General features: G+C 40.3%; 2 long non-coding RNA genes across 2 annotated transcripts; one reads left to right on the top strand and one right to left on the bottom strand.

Annotated features, from left to right (window-relative positions):
- Positions 1-2927: 2927 nt before the first annotated feature.
- LOC145445524 (uncharacterized) lies at positions 2928-4933 on the top strand. The gene is made up of 3 exons (XR_013917068.1): positions 2928-3097; positions 3225-3296; positions 4833-4933. It is a non-coding gene; the product is annotated as an uncharacterized LOC145445524 (long non-coding RNA).
- Positions 4934-9422: 4489 nt separating this feature from the next.
- LOC145444069 (uncharacterized) lies at positions 9423-12139 on the bottom strand. The gene is made up of 3 exons (XR_013916604.1): positions 11103-12139; positions 10600-10730; positions 9423-9960 (listed from the first exon to the last, which is right to left on the bottom strand). It is a non-coding gene; the product is annotated as an uncharacterized LOC145444069 (long non-coding RNA).
- Between the last annotated feature and the right edge of the window lie 6268 nt (positions 12140-18407).

Raw genomic sequence — 18407 nt, 5'->3', positions numbered from 1 at the left:
CGACAGTGACCTAAATTTGGGAATTCTGAAAAGGGGGTCCGACTCTCTTGCCCCGAAGACGGCATTGCCTTTACCTCTCAATGACATGTTTATACGGTGACGAGAATAATTATTCTAGTCGTGACTTTAATTCACAAACAAGTTGCTACAACATTGATCAATTCAGTTAAAAAATTAAAATTTGGAAAAGAGCCATATCTAATACCCAATGGAGCCATAGGTTCCCGACCGCTGATCTATAGCGACAATCCTGATTGGAGATCAATATTCAAAAAGACGTAGTAATTAATTAATACCAATTTGCCCGCCCCAAGATCAATGCATCATCATTAACTACGAGCCATAAAATATCGACGGTACTGCATCAGGTCTACCTGTAAATCTGATGGAATGGACAAGATTATAATAATATAATCATATTTATAATATAATTATGTATAGTTAACAGTAATATGTGCATTGTGCATTTGCCAATATTTTTCATGAAATCCATTCATGAATTTGAAAAATATGTTCGCGCTTGGCGCGACTAGACGACGAGTCCATTACTTATTCCGGCTCTTTCGAGAATTGCGAATTCAGCACCGGATTTCATTCGCTTCTGTTATTCAACGTGAGTTTTTCGGAATACTATGCATAATGGAAGTAACAGCAAACATCACTACCGTCAGGTTAAGAATAAGCTCAATAAATATGTGTTTGGATATTATTTTTCAATAAGTTGCAAAACATGACTTTTTGGGGTGTTCTCCAGTTACGAGCCATTGGCATGAGTCACTTGCTTTCGTAATGCCATGTGGATAGGATCAGCATGTCGCAAGCAGACATCTCCGGATCAACTTTTGCTGTACGAAAGCTTCGCTAGGAAATGAATTCAGTCTCAGTAGCAAGCATTTGATTACATCTCATTGAACATTCGTGGTAACGGTAAGGGTGATGCTTCCTGCGACTTCCTATGATGCAAAGAATTCTGTGTGCGTAACCTCACACAAGATTTATCATTCCACTTCTTCTCTGGAGTGATAGAAATTAGAATTCGCGTTTTTCGTTAGCGCGGGAAGAGTCAATAAAGACTGCTTCAACGTTGGTTTTGATCAGTTTTTGTGGTGTTTGGACATCATATGGATCATTGACGACTTGTCCATATCGGTATACCTATATTTCTGAGCTGCGGTCTACGTATAGCACATGACCACGCAATGATGGGCTATATCGTAAGACACCGCTTCCGCGGATCGTGGGGTGATGAGGAGCCTACAGATAAACTCCTCAGCATTTTGTTAGGAATTGTCGAATCGACTCGGTCAGAGTCGCATCCGCAAGCCGTTGGCATAGAATCGCTGTAAGATACGATTACGATATCCGCCATCAGTTCATCAATCAATTAAAATGCGTTATGCTGTGGAATCGTTGTTCAGTACAATGTTCCTCAGAGAGGTCTAAGTAGAGACACTAACGGACGAGTAGGCCTACATATGGTGCAGCTTTCGCGAATCATTGCGGTGATACTAGAACACTCGGTACGTCAACAACCATTTCCCATTGATCGGCTGCGTATAAATTTTCGATGTACAGTACACGTACACACTTCTTTTATATATATTCATCTGGACAGCTTCTTCAGTGTGCAGGTTCCGTGTACTAATGTTAGTGGCCCGAAAAGCCCAAGAGCTCAAAGGTGCGATATAGACAACAAGGTCGGTATGAAGCAATAGGTGTGTTGCTAGCACTCAAGCAGTAGGGGAGATGTGGTACCGATGGATCAGAAATTGCCAAATGATCCCTGGCCCTTAAATCTTCAGCCGAGAATTGCAGATTTCTTTCTGTCTCAACACTTCGATACAAGCTCTACCTATCGCAGACATTTACATGAATATCCGCCTGTTCCAAAAATATTTATGAACGTTTAAAATTTGCTGCTCGAACGTGTCATCGGTTCCTACCCGGTGGGTCCAAAGGCACACGGCCATGGGACCTATGAGACATACGCTCAAAAACTCAAATTTGTTAACTTGTTTTGCTGTGTACTATATATAAGCTAAGCTACAGCAAGCCAAGGAAGAATGTTTCGTCGCGACCTTCAAGAATAAAATAGATTATATCAACTCAAATATTGGCATAAAATCATGTTTTGATTTGCGCCTAAACTTACAAAATTAATGCCACATACATATTACCCGCAAATCGACATTTTGACTTTCAAATACCTCGTAATAGCGATAAAACACCGCGGGTAACTATGATTTGCAGCCTATATATATGTAGGCGAGTTTCTGTTGTTAAGTGATTAGTTGGTCAATCTATTTTGCTTGATTTGGCTATGATACCATAGGTCCCCCCCCCCCCCATAAATATTGTAATTGACCTGAAAATAGTCCATTCGAGGATGGTATTGATTAAAACAATATGTGCCATTATATACCCTGATACAAGCCCTTACTTCACATCAAAAATTATGGCGGGTTTGTTAGTCTGAAAAGTGATATAGAAAAATGCAAATGTCGATCCAAATTTACTTTACACCCCCTAAAACGTAAATCATTCGTCACAGACCCCATAACTCACGCAGGTCGAATTTTTTTTTTGCATGTGAGGAAAGATTCTGTCTGCATGTAATTGTAGACAAACTCTCGAAGTGTAATCATGGAATTATCATGGAGAATTTTTCAAGTATTTTCGGTCCCAGTGATCCATCGGTACCACATCTCCCCTCCACGCTGAACTTCAATAATGCCAGCAAACAGCTGCTGCCGTTGATCCTTTTTTCTCTATTCTTGTCAAGCTACTTCGTAAGGACAGACAGTTCCAACCAAATACATGGAAAAGGCAGGGTTGTAACCAAGTCACAAGGCTCCGAGTCACAAGTCATTCTCACTTTTATAGTTTTGACTCGAGTCAAGTCGAGTCGTTTTTAAATACGTGGGTCAAAATATTATCGAAATTAAGGTACTTAATGTCAATAATGTCAATATTTAAAAAAAATCTACCGTTTTTAGGTCAATAAAAAATCGTACTATAGTAATAAGCAATAACAGTATGAATTTTACTGCAGTAGTTCTTGAAATAATGGCGGTTACCATCGTAAGAGCCGAATCGGGTAAGTGCATCAGCATCTGAGTGTAATGAAAGAATACTAAACGCTATGTTAACTGTGTACACTTACCGAACTACATAGTACATAGTAGGCTAAATGATCACTGAATATTTCACTTCCTTTGCATTAGAATCCAACTTCGTGAACGCGAGTCCAAAATTTCCCTTCCAGTTCAAGCTGTACAACGCGTTCGCCGAGACAAGTAAGTAATGGAATCACATATACAAGATAAGTAGGCCTATTCATCAAAAAAGCATTATATACATCACATTTTTTTCTGGATCGCCACTGTTGCAGACGCGTTTTTTTTTTAATTAACAAATTGCAAGCAGGAAAAGTTTTGACTGACGATTGTTTATAACAGAGATTTCGCTATTTCTACATCAAAACGTTTTCACTGTCCTCGACATCGTCGTCTATAGTCGTCTATGCCTCTATTGTTCGTCACTTCCTTACTTGACATTCAATAGGCAGTTCCACCCTCATTTTGACGGCGAGTTGGAAAATTTTCTTGACGTCCGTGCACATCATATCTCTCTCACAACGAATTCGAATAACTCTAATCACGGACGTTCACTACTGATGAGAGTCAGTCGAAAAGCTTCAAGTGGCACTAATAACATATTGTTTGTTGCAATATTTAAGTGCTGTACTTATAATTCCTATTTTCTAGGGATGGTGTGAACGTGAGGTTCACGTTCGCGTTCTGTGTGTGAACCTCCGAAAATTATAGGTTCGCGTTCACAACAGAACCTTGGTAGGTTCTGCACTGTGAACCTTTTTCATATATTACAATTTTCACTTCATTATAACATCTCTCTTTGGTTCAAATTTATTGCATTTCAGTTGTGGGCCACTCTATGCATGGCGCTGGCAGCATTATAAATCAACACTGAACGAGCATGCACCTTGACAATCTCAAAAGTTTTACTTACTTTGTTACAAAAGTTTGCTCGGAATATCCAGCTTTCCATTTGTAAATATTTAGTGACTCTCTGCTGTGAGTTTGACCCGCAATCACCCAACATCACGAGCGTACGTAGTACGTAGTCAGTGAATGATTCTTGTTAAATGTTCAACCAATCAATGGGATTGATATCGTTTTCTGATGCAAAAAATCTAGCAGGCGTTACGGGGTCAATCTTTACTGCATCATTATAACGTAATCCGTGCGATTGAGGTGTTGGCTACTGCAATGTAACTCGTTAATGGGGTCGAAATTGTTGGCAAAGCGACGAAAGATATTGATTTTAAGGGCAGTATTATGTCCTTTGATTGCTCATTTGATACATTTAGCGACGTTTAAGACGCCAATATGTATTTCGGCATCGTGACATTATGTGGCCCGAGTCGTCGTTAGGTATCGCGTACATTAATATAGGCTATCACTTTATTGAAAGATAGGGTTTGAATTAGCAGTATGACGTAACGTGACGTCATGAGGTTCACGTTCGTGTTCACATAGAACCTTTCAAAAAGGTTCGCGTTCACACGAACCTGAACCTTTCAGAGGTTCACACCATCCCTACTATTTTCCTTCACTTTACGATGCTATTCTGTAAGTCCCGTGTATTGCGTGTTATACTACTTTCTATTAAGCGGTAATCGATTTACACTTCCACAGCATGTTTGCAATATGATTGGACCTATAAAATGTTTCTAGATAATCGCTCGGTCAGGCTAAATATGCTATCCCAATATTATCAAACTGGCGACGCCATCGATTTTTAATTCACAGGTTATAACTTACGGAATGGCGAACGCATACGAACGGCACTAAAGGCGAAGAGCATCGATCAATTGTGTGCTATGATTAAAAAATTAAAAAATTAAAAAATGCGTTCAAATGTGCCGAAACAAGTGGAATCCGTCCGGATTTGTCGCATCTAAAACGTATTGTCATCCGTTAGGAGAAACAATGCAAATGATGTGGCATGATAGTAGAGCCGACAGCAAAATTTATCTCCATAGTACTAATACTTTAGTACCGAAATTATGTAGACAGATCTCACATTGGATAGCACTGAAATCATATAGTGAAGTTGTCGTTCAATGCATTTCATTTTCATTCGCCTTCGAAATGAAAAGGATTTTTGTGCATCGTGAGCATGAGGATGTATATCTATAAACCCTGCTCGGAGCTGCTGAAGTCAGCACCGTAAAAAGCTGCCGTAACTGCTTGTCATTAGTAGTAGGGATGGTGTGAACCTCTGAAAGGTTCGGGTTCGTGTGAACGCGAACCTTTTTGAAAGGTTCTGTGTGAACACGAACGTGAACCTCGTGACGTCATATTGCTAATTCCAACCCTATCTTTCAATGAAGTGATAGCCTATATTAATGTACAGTGTACACGATACCTAGCGAAGACTCGGGCCACATAATGTCACATTGCTGAAGTACATATTGGCGTTTTAAACGTCGCTAAATGTATCAACCGCGGTTATCAAAGGATATAATAATCTCATAAAATCAATACATTCCGTCGCTTTGCCAACAATTTCGACGAGGACTTACCAGGGAATAGAAGCTTACGCCTTTACGGTCTTAGCCAGACCGGACAATGTGTTCGGAGTCTGAGTATTGCGACATTTATATTGAGCAGAGTGTAAAACGGGTTTCTATACTCGCTACTGATACCATAAACACAAGTTATATAGCAGTAGCCAGCACCTTAATCGCACGGATTTGGTTTTAATGATACAGTAAAGATATGAAGTCAAGATTGACCCCGTACGCTCGCTCGATTTTTTACATCAGAAAACGATATCAATGTCATTGATTGATTGAATAAGCATCATTCGCTGACTACGTATATCGCTCGTGATGTTGTGTGATTGCGGGTCAAGCGCACATCAGAGAGTCACTAAATATTCACAAACGGAAAGCTGGATATTTCGAGAAATTTTTTGCAACAAAAAAGCAAGTAAAACTTTTAAGGTTGTCATGGTGCATGCTCGTTTAGCGTTAATTTTTTTATGCTGCCAGCGCCATGCATAGAGTGACCCGCAGTTGAAATGCAATAAATTTGAACCAAAGATTTTATAATGAAGTGCAAATTACAATTTATTGAAAAGGTTCACAGTGCAGAACCTACCAAGGTTCTGTTGTGAACGCGAACCTCCAAATTTCCGAGGTTCACACACAGAACGCGAACGTGAACCTCACGTTCACACCATCCCTAATTAGTAGGCTATATACTCCGCTTATTCGTTGAGTATCACTATAGTCGCTAATAGTAACCGGAATTAGATGACTTCGATTACAATAATAAGGATAGTAGTAAATGCGAACCCACATAAGTAGCCTACATGAATGTAGTTTGAAGCAACGCATTTCTAATGCAAAACACATGTTCGTATCGCAGAGCAATGACGTGCGGTCAAGGGAGGCAAGTCCGAGGCGGTGCCTTACCAGCGGTCACGAAAAGTAAAATAAAATTGTGAAAACCTTCGACGATTATTGGTATTTATCAATCGATGCTCATGGATGACCACTTTTGGGCATTTTTACTAGGGAGGGTATGAACGTGAGGTTCACGTTCGCGTCCTGCGTGTGAACCTCTGAAATTTGTAGGTTCGCGTTCGCAGACGAGCATTGGTAGGTTACGCACTGAGAACCTTTTTCATACATTATAATTTTTAAAGTGACGTTCTCGGAATGGCGCTGGCAGCATTAAAAATATGCAGCACCAATCAAGCATGCAACTTGCCTAAGTGTTGGAGGTTTATAAGTCGGCAGTTACGGAAAATAATGAACAATATCGGCCTGGTGTAAATGATCATAGTAGTCGACAAACACCATGAATACCACAAACAAACAAACTTGCCAATTTCAAAAATTATTTGCTCGAAAGTTTGCTCGTTATATTCAGCTTTCTGTTTGTGAATATTTAGTGAATATCTGGTGTGAGTTTTGCCCACAATCGCAAAATAGCAAGAACGAAATACTCTACATTTCGGAAGTCAGTAAATTGTGTTTAGTCAACCAATCAGTTAGGCCTATTTACATCAACGAAATTGATCAAGAGAATCCATCGATGTAAATGTAAAAATGGAAATGTAAATGTAAATGTAAAAATGTAAAAAATCTTTCAGGCGTACGGGATCTTATCTGTATTTGATATCGTTATTGTAGGCCTATACATGAAAACCAAATCCGATTGATCTGGGCATTGGCTACTGTATAGCTTATTTTTGAGATAATAACTCGGCCAAGTATGGAGACCGGTTTTCACTCTTAAGAACGCCTCTGTCCGGTTTAGCAGAGTCCTCAACAAGATTGTTGGCAATGCGATTCTGTGGAATTATTAGCATTTGATTGTTCCATTTCATACATTAGTTGGCGTTTAAAAAGTCCAACATGTGCTTCATGGTTGTGGCATAATATGGCCTGAGTCGTCGCTATAGTTATCATGTACAGCAGGGGTTCTCAACTTCGCCTGTGCAACGGGCCGCATTTTGCCCGCAAAAGACGCTGCGGGCCGCAAAACATTATTACCATGCATTTGTGAGCTTCTATCAAATTTAGGCTACTGGAGCCTATTTATTGGTCGTATACGGGCGTCTAGTCCAGTTTTATGCATTTCAAAGCATTAATGGTCACTTGGACAGCGTTCGTACGTTTTCAATCGCTGTTTTTGTGAGAATATGTATCTTCAGGCGTCGCAAGTAAATCACTTCATGGAGCGCGCATTGCATTCATTTCCAAGTCGGTATAATAGTGTACCTTATTATTATGATTATGATTATTACACACGGTATTAGTGTGACGCTTATCGCCGTTTTGGCCTTGAGCGTCACAACACAGGCACTTTTTTGTTACAACAGAGGCCATTATCACTTTGAGCTCTCAGTGAAATGAGAAGAAGTCTGGCATTTCGGGGTCATTTCAGAGCAAACCAATCAACCCATGTCCTTTCCTTCCACGGCTGGAGCCCTCCACCAATAGTTACATAAGTCAAATTTGTCAAGTTGGATGTTTTTCGCTGGCCACCTCCCCACGTTTGCCATGCCAGCATTCCTTCTGCAAATATGTCCACTCTGATAAAATGCACCAAGAAAATTAGCTATGCAATGTCTGTGAAGTCGGTGGATTCGTCCAATGCTAGGCTAAAGTAGTATACGCGGCAACGTGTTTCAGAACATGCGATAAAATGTCGACGGGGCTACTCTTCTGGTCACGGTTGAATCGGACAACTTTAGCTTCAAAATTTGTCAGGTAATGTCGTCCTTGCTGCTAAGCAGTGTTCCCTCTAATTTTGACGAGTCTGCGCACACTCACCAACTTACTGCGCAGACCCTTGGACAACCGTGCGTAAAGACTATAAAAAAGGTCATCAGTTCGGATTTTTGTGCGCAACTTAGGTTTTCTGTGCGCACAGATCGTGTCAGCACGAGCGCATTTGCGCACGTGCCCAGCTTGCAGGAAACATTGCTGCTAAGTCCCGGAAAGAGCGAATATTCGCACAGTATGTTAAAGTATTAGTGAAATCACACCTTCTCTAGCAAATTTCTTGGGTTTAGCGATATTCCAAAGCGTCTGTAACGTCGTCGGCAATTTTAATAATTCCTCGAACTACGGATTATTGGGCTTGTCGCCTAGGTAGTAACGTTTTTTCTAAGATCAAGTGATATGTAACCTAGAATAAACTTTAGTGGTATCGTTGCTTCTACGCTTCGTTACGACAAGTGTTCTTGGACAAATATGACAAATATAGGCTTTCCATTTATATACGAGAAAGCAAATTCATCAAATTCAAGCTGCGCGCGTGCGCGGCCGCACACTGCTGACAAAGTCGCCACGCACAGAAAGTCTGTGCCGTGCACAAAAAAAGCCGAAGTGATGACCTTTCTTTCAGTCGTCACGGATAATTAAAGGTCCATAATAATTAAAGGTCCATACGAATACTGATTTAGAACAATAACAATCTAAACTCGAGAACATATCAAGAGACCAGAACACGTCAAAGAATGGGTATTCAAACGAAACAGCGACGGTGCGATAAGAGAGCTAAGTAGCAACAATGCTGGGCCAGTAGTAATTGCGTTCGTAATGAAAAAGGCCGCGGGCCGCAAAATAGACCTCAGCGGGCCGCGGGTTGAGAACCCCTGATGTACAGTCAAGGGTCGTCAACTCAAAATGGGTCGTGGGCAACTTTTCTAAATTCATAGGCCGCATGACTTCAATATCGAGATAAAAATAGGCAACGCAGTTTAACAACCAAATATTGATAACTCTACGTCAGTACAACGCTGTAATCTCTTACATGGGCGATGGACATAGGGACCATAAACGGAATGATATTTTATTGGATAAATACACACAAAAAAAAATTTACCTCGATTTACCGCGAAATGTCTGGCAGCAAGGTGGCCAGCCACTTGGCAGTAATATAACATTACCGTCACTCAATGTAAATTCAACTTACACCCATCCGGTAATCTAGCTTTACACGCCAGACTGTAATATTACAGTCACCTCTGGTATATTCAATCTACATTCTCTCCTGTACATTTACGGGTGAGACTGTAATTTTACCGCCTACCTAGTACCTACAACCCTACATGCTGTCCTTTGTAAATCAGATTACATGCCAGCTTCTAAATTCACGTACATCCATACCTATCCCAAAGCCACGCAATGCCAAAATACCGCTCTTAAAACGACATTGGGACAACTGTATATTCATTCATGATTCACGATGAAAAAGTATTGGTGCTGGAGGTCTAATTCTTCTTTAGGAGGAATGCCAATATAGCACAAGTGGTCCCAAGAAAAGGTGAATTAATTCCACCGCCGGATAAACTTCCAATTGTTCCTTTTTCTCGTCTTCATTCCTTCTGTGTGACTAGTATCTTGCAGTTCCACTAAAAAGAACTCATGCGTAAGTCGCTATATTAAGCAAAGTTCCTAACCTAGACATGACATTACAATAAATACTAAGACAAATAGGCTAACAAAATTATAACAATTTTTTAAGTACCGGTACTGGTACATTGTGTGATGACGGCTCCGCCTTTTACATGATATAGCAGAGATTCATGACTTACTTTATCTAATGCAGCGGTTCTCAACCTTTTTGGACATGCGCCACCGTCGGCGATAGCCAAAAAGTTTTCGTCCCCCCTGCACTTATCGTCACGTCAATAAGAGCACATCATCTAATACAGAGATAGGCAACCTTTTTGCTAATCACTGTCACATTTCAATTACTTAGGTAGCCTAAGGCCGCATTCCGGGGCATTGCCGCCGCATAGCAACCTATATTGCATCTAAGTCTGTCTTAAGCAGTGCAGTTCACCAGCTATTACCAACAGCTACCCAGCTCCCAGGTTGGAATTCCGGTACGCTTAGCGCAATATCTTTGGTGTGCCAAGGCGGTTCTCGGCGTCACACCTGTGTGCATTCAGTAGAATCTTTGGTGTGCACGAGACACCGATTCCATATTGGCCCAGCTCACTGAGCTTTAGGCTACTGCCAAATCTATGAAGTAATGAATGACTTACACATGGGAATTGCTCTAAATCTTCAAAGAATATCAAAAATTTGCTCAAATGAAGTTGAGTGCGACTGCTGGAGTTTGAATTTGGCGAGCTTTCTTGAATACGAAATAAGTTTCTTCTTCAACAATCGTCTTCTGAAAATGGTTGTGAAACACATGTTTAGTCGGAATTCAGACAAATTTACTCAATTTCTCGCGGCCCCCAGGTTGAGAACCACTTATCTAATGTATTGAAGCATAAGGTTTCTCATTTGAGGTGGCATTGTGCCAAACAAATCCAGCAGTGGATGGAAACATCTCTATGCTATGGCCCGAAAATGACATTACCAAGCCAACAGTTTCAACTCCTCCGCGGAGGAGTATGTGGTCACTATATAAGTCGACTAATATTCCAAAATAGAACAGAGAATGCGGCGAATGAAATATTTCAACCATGAAATCAAAGTCATCAAAGGCTGGTGCGCAGAGTCAGATATTCACGGTAACAAATTCTATGTAGTACTTTACCTTTTACGATGCGTATCCCATTCAGCATTTCTAGGAATATTCAACGATTCACTTTCTTCAAGCACAACAAGGTTCGCTCCACCCGGGTTGGAATCCCGGTATGTTTAGCGAGACACCGCTCCATATTGGCGCTCCAAACTTTGCTCAAATCTCAATAATGGCCAGACGACGATACGACACTCGAACGATTTCAAAATGAGTGGTATTCATCCGCTGACATGCAACCAATAATATTTACTCGCCACGTTATAATGTTTGATTTTAGGTCGTATTTTATCATACAGAAACATTTATCATTACATATAGTCCCTTTCTTTTCCATCTAATCTCGTATAAATTGATATATATTCCACGTGATGTTCACTACTTACTGTACTTACTTAACCAGACGCTGCTTGTGATGTCACAGTTGTGCGTTGGTTATTTACTACGAATCTCAGAAAAAGCAGTAACGCGTAACCCTAACCTACTGTAACCTATGACAGATCGCCATGTCCGCCATTAACGAATGGTCAACTGAGCATGCGATGCTGATATTTCTAGTTTCCCGAACAATATTATACATCCTAAACTGATATTTTAACTTATCAGTCCTGTCCGTGGTAACCAACGAGACCGGCCGTATAGCCATAGCCTTATAATATAATATAGTGGCTATGGTGTACCACATTAGCTACGATTGTCTTTTACCCTAGTATGTACTTTACTGAAATTGGTACTAGGGCCAACAATTTCCGTATGATAGCCCCCAGTCTCGCGAACGTGGTTGAATCAGGTCAAATCGCACCACAAAAATGATATCAGTAACATTCAGTTCCACGTATAACATTGGCCGCAGCGATTTTCAAGCTAATCAATTTTGCCAATAGCCTGATAAACTGCAGGAACGAGTAACTGCCAGTAATTTTGCGAAGAAATTCTGGTCACTTAACTTTATAGCTAAATTAAGGTAATATTACATATCAAAATGTAAAATTACAAGCTACTCACAGTTATTGGCTGCGACTGGTAATTCGTTGCAAAATTTACAGAGATTTCCCAGTAAATCTACCAGATTTTTTTCAGTGACAACAATATATATCATGGTCTTCAATTTTATTATATTTTGAACTATGAACTGCGCATGATACCTGACAACACTCTGCAGCATCTAAAACAGGGGTGGCCAATCTTTTTACTTTTCACGGACGCATTTCGATTACTTATTTCGCTTGCGGCCAGTGCATAGTCGTAACTGGAGGCCAATACCCACGATAGACAGACACTTCCCATTGCCGGTACACTCCGGACTAATCTATTTACTCATATCACCTTACTATATGCCAGGGGTCTCCAACACGCGGCCCGCGGGCCGCATGCGGCCCGCGAGGTATTATTTTGCGGCCCGCGACCTGATTTGAAAAAAAAATCAGAAAAACGCTTAGTAAATCATGTTGAAACGCTAAAATTGATTTCAGTTGAAACATAATGTTGTTGTTTTTCAAAGTGAGCCATTCTATGTGCCCACTATCACTATTACTCACTAGTTGATACGGCTTCGGCATGGTAATATCATTCCATGGATGAAGAATTTGCTGGTACGAATGGGCATATTGCCTTGACGTGCAATGGCCCACCACTGCCAAGACCGAGACGCCTGCAAAACGACTTCGGGCGCTCCGAAAGACCATGCTTTACGAGAAGATAGTTGTCTAGCAAGTAGGCCTACCGTGTATAGCTAACCCCAATATTGATTCTTCAATCCATGGGTGGCCAATCTGCAGCAGTAGAAGGAAAATTATGCGGCTGTCGACACTTGTAATAACAACCCTAAGTTTTCGCAGATACCCCCTGCATCAGCTGTATCTGGGAATCTGATCACATTGGCCGAGAAAGGATAAATATCTTATAGTAATATGTGAAACTATACTAATATTTATTGACGAAATTCACTCATGAACATGAAAAATTTTTCGCGCTTCGCGCGACTACAGATTGGTTCTCTGTGGCTCTTTACAACATAACTACTAACGATTTGGTGCGCATAGTAAGCCGATATGTGCATATAGATTAGTTCGGAGTGTACCGGCAATGGACATGGACATGATAACGTGGGTATTTGGCCCCAGCTAGTTTATCACGACTAACCACCGGTATGCGGCCGCAGGCTACATGAGTACGCGAAATGCGGCCGTGAATTACAAAAATGTTGGTCACCCCTGTTTTAGCGGCTAAAGAGTGTTGTCATTGTCAGGTATCGTGTACAGCTTATAGTCCAAAATATAATGACATTGATGATCATGATACTTTTTGTTGTATTTGTGTTTGTTCAATAAAATATTAGTTCTTTTGTGGTGACTATAACCGTCGCCTATGTTAGAAAGCACAGCGTTGTAATAACGTAGAGTTATCAGACGTGGTTGTTGAACTGCGTTGCCTACTTTTATATCGATATTGATGTCATGCGGCCCGCGGCCTCCAGGAATTTGGAAAAGTGGCCCGCGACCTATTTTGAGTTGGCGACCCCTGCTATATGCTCACCGAAATCGTGCGTAGTCGTGTTATCAACAACCATAGGTGTTCGTTCTGTAGTCACGCAAAGCGCGAAACTTTTCACATTCGGGTGTAAATTTCGCCATTAACATTAGCATAGTTTCACATATTACTATACCAAATATTCATCCTTTATCAGCCCATGGGATGCGATTCACCGGTAGAGTTGGTGCGGGGGGTATCTTCGAACATTTAGGGAAGTTATTAATGCTGTGCTGCATCTTTGCGTGGACCAATTGTTATAAGTTCTCTTTGTTGCATGCTGTTATTTCTTGAGCTCCCATCAGGATTGTCGGAATAGTGAAAAACATTGGATTCGCGCTAACGTAGGCCTAACAAAAACAAATTTCCTTCGTGATGAGGAGAACACGTTTACAAATTGGTTATGGGGTCCGTCATTTTTCTCTGCTTTTCGCGCCCGTAATGTGGGACTCAAATTACAAAGGACACTACTATATTAAAATTGAAAATGACTTAGCATTGAACCGCGCGTAGCGCGAAGAAAATTTCAAGAATAATTCAAACCTCTCATTATTTAGGGAGTCAATTCATAAATTCAATTTGCATATTGACGGCCGCCATCACATCCTAATTGAATGAAGTGTCGACGGCCGCATAATTTTCCTTCTACTGCCGCAGATTGGCCACCCCTTGACCATTGTTCCCTATACTTTTGGCGAATCTGTGCACGCTCACCAATTCACTGCGCAGACCCTTGGACAAAATTGCGTAACGGTCATCACTTTGGATTTTTTGTGCGCAACTTAGATTTTCTGTGCGCAGAGACCGTGTCAGCACTGCGCATTTGCGCACGTGCGCGGCTTAGAGGGAACATTGCCTGGACCAAAGAATCGATATTTGGGTTAGCTAGGACCGGTACGTGCTGTAAAACTATCGTTTAAACTCGTTTAGAATGGTCTTGGTCGTTTTTCAAGCGTCTCGGTATCGGCAATGGTGGGCCATTGTATTGCCAATGTCAATGCAATATAGGCCTACCATTTCATATCGGGAAATTATTCCTCCACGGTGTGATATTACCGTGGCCGAAGCCGTATCAGCCATAGTGAAGAATAGTGATATTGGGCACAACGACAACAATATGTTTAAACTGAAATAAATTTCAGCATTTCAAAAGCATTACTAAGCCTTCTTTCGAAATTTCTTCACATCAGGTCGCGGGCCGCAAAATGTGAGCTCGCGGACAACGTGTTGGTGACCCCTGATGTACAGTAGGCTAATATATACATTATACAACATTACGAAAATGAAGGGTTGGAATTGGCAATACGACGTCACTGACGTAATAGGTTCACGTTCGCGTTCATGCGGAAACTTTCGTAAAGGTTCGCGTTCACAAGTGCCAGAACCTTTCAGGGGTTCGCACCATCCCTAACATTATTTTTATATGAAAAATAGAGAGATGATGCATATGTGAGGCATAACGCTTGCCAACCTTCACCCGAAGGGTTGCATTTAAAACCGAAATCTATTTAAACCAAACATCTTTGAAACAAAGATCTTGTTGGCGAGATAGTGCAATGGTGATGCGTCCGGCGAAGCGAGGGTACAGACCAGAGTTGGATCAATTACACTATTGCAGTTCAATTACAATTACAATTACAATTACAATTACAATTACTTCCTTGCATACTTAAATTACATATCAATTTCAACTACTCAATACTAAAAATATCAAATTACAATTGCAATTACAATTACTGTATAACATGTAATTATTTACAATTACAATTACTGTTAAACATGTAATTAGGTCGGTAGAGAGGCGCCCTTTGGCAACCGTAGCGACGTATGGGATTGTGTGAGCGTGAGGTTCACTTCCGCGTTCTGTATGTGAACCTCACTAATTTAGAGGTTCACGTTCACAAACGAACCTTGGTAGGTTCTGCACTCAGTGCACTGTCAACCTTTTTCGTATATTACAATTTTCACTTCATTAGAACATCTTTGGTTGAAAGTTATTGCATTCCAACGCGGGCTACTATATGTATGGCCCTGGCAGCATAAAAAATCAACTCTACTCGAACATGCACCTTAACAATCTCAAAAATACTACTTGCTTGGTTACAAAAGCTTTCTCGAAATATCTACCTTTCTGTTTGTGAATATTAAGTGACTCTCTGCTGTGAACTTAATTGACCAGCAATCACACAACTTCAATAGCGAAATACGCTACGTGTAAGTAGGCGTACGGGTTCAATCTTGACTTCATATATGTTTATTGTATCATAAAAACCAAATCCGTGCGATTGGAGTGTTGGCTACTGTTGTATGACTTGTTAATTGGGTAATATCGGTATCAAGTATAGAAACCCGTTTAACACTCTGCTCAATATCAACGTACCGATACATTGCCCGGTCTGGCCTAGACCGTTAAGGAGTAAGCTTTATTCCTTTGCAAGTCCTCGTCAAAATTGCTGGCAAAGCGATGGAAGATATTAGTTTTACGAGATTATTATATCATTTGATTGACCCAGTTGATAAATTTGGCGACGTTTAAAACGTCAATATGTGCTCCAGCGTTGTGGCAATATGTGGCCCGAGTCGTCGCTAGGTATTGCATACATTTAATGTATAGGCAATCAGTCCAATTTTCCCTCTAAGCTGCGCACGTGCGCAAATGCGCAGTGCAGAAACGGTCTCTGCGAACAGAAAATCTAAGTCGCGCACAAAAAATCCGAAGTGATGACCTTTTTATAGTCGATACGCACTGTTGTCCAAGGGTCTGCGCAGTGAGTTGGTGAGTGTGCGCAGACTCGTCCAAAATTAAAGGGAACATCACCTCTATCACCTCACTGAAATTTAGGGTTGAAATTAGCAATATGGCGAACGTGACGTTGTGAGGTTCACGTTCGCGTTCACACGAACCTGAACATTTCAGAGGTTCACACCGTCCCTAGTAATTAGCAACAATCTCAAGCTAATCATGTTTCATTCATGATACGTAGAAGGTCAAATATTCTTTATAACCACAAAAGTACTCGAAAGTATTCGAACTATTCTTAATCATGAGTACTGAAAACTAAAAACACAGAAAAAATTTTCAAGTCATAATTAAAAACCAAAAGTTTGAGCGACTAGCAACGAGTATCAGCAAATAGTCTACAAGACAGGAAGTGAAATGTAATCAAACGGATACACAAAGCTGAGTAAGGCAAATGAAATGTAATAGGTAAGGCGTCAGCGATAAGGATGACACCGATAAGGTGTGTAAAATCAAAATAAATACAAAAGGAATAAAGAAGCTCCTGATAACTACGAATTACAAAATTTTGGTCCGCATTTACATCTTCAATTTCTTTTATGTTGTGACTGTCAGGTTTCAATAACAATGTAATTTAAATTCTAATTAGGCAAAATTTTCATCAAATTACAATTACAATTACACAAAATAGAAATGCTTAAATTACAATTACAATTACAATTACATGACAAAATGTAAATAATTACATTCAGCTAAATTACAAATTACAATTGATCCAACTGTGGTACAGATACAGACTACAGAGTGCAGACTAGGTGAACTTACGGTCTTATCGCATCTCCGTTGTCAAAGCATCTTGATGGTGCAGGTGAAAAAGAATATATCGCCCTCTCTCTCTCTCAGCAAAGATGTGCTTTTGATTTCGTTAGGTTAATCTTGATATCTCACAGAAATATCGAATCTGAATCGGGTACAAATTTAAATGATTCCAGTCGATCGAGAATGGGAGGTGAAATTTTGGAGTACTAAAGTCATGCTCTCCTTATCACTAAGAGTTAATATGTCAACGAGAATAATAGGTCATGCGAAACAGGTAGCACAAGGCTACGCATGTTAGGGAAAATGACATGTCCATATGACGTTATGATCAACGCACAGCGTTGTCAAAAAGTGCAATGAGATATGGTGAAAAATAGCAAATAATGTAACATAATGTGAACTTTCCGCATCACTGATCTGACGTAATAATGAATAGTATTTGAGTATTCGATTCGACTTGAAGCCTAAAACTTGATTCATAATCGAATCACTCAGGTATCTCGATTTTTCCCGGCTCATAGGCAGTGTTGGGATGACTCGAGTCACCTTTTTCGTATGACTTGACTTGACTCGAGTCACTTTGCCAAAATGACTTGACTTGACTTGACGTATCAAAAATGTGGATTGACTCGTGACTCGGAGCAAAATTCACGAGTCAATTTCAAGTCATCAAGTTATCGTTGTCGATAAAAATCCCTGTATCTTGCATATCTTTGGATTGTTCCCGAAGCGCTGCTGTAACCCGTGACAGCAACCAATCATTTAATGATATAGTACGTTTTACTGAGCCTTCATTGTTCTCTCACAAATAAATTGACCACAAACAGAGTGATCGAAGCTTACAGCTAACGTTGTCGTAAACTATAGTAGTAAAGTCATTAACAAAATATCCATTTCTGTTCTCTGTTCTTACCTTAACCAAACCTCTTGTGTTATTGAAATTTTACAGGGATATCTAGATATCCCTGAAAATGTTAATAGATATAGTTTATATACTCCTCAACCATAGGCGCAGAATCGAATTGTATCACATCAATATGTAAAAATGGGTAATGTATTGCATCTTATCAATTCGTTTCTCTATTCTCCATTTTAGCTGGCAGTTCTACGTATATGTCGGCGATAACGCCTTATTGCGTGTATATTTAAGTCTGTATTCGTTCATCGCTTCAGAATTAATGACCACTCAATCTGTAATGCAGACAGCTAGAAAAATGAAATGACGTAATCAT

This window comes from Botryllus schlosseri, chromosome 8, assembly GCF_051294905.1.
Source record: "Botryllus schlosseri isolate E-star chromosome 8, Bs_hap1, whole genome shotgun sequence".
Lineage (NCBI taxonomy): Eukaryota > Metazoa > Chordata > Ascidiacea > Stolidobranchia > Styelidae > Botryllus > Botryllus schlosseri.
This window is presented reverse-complemented; position numbering and strand designations above follow the sequence as displayed.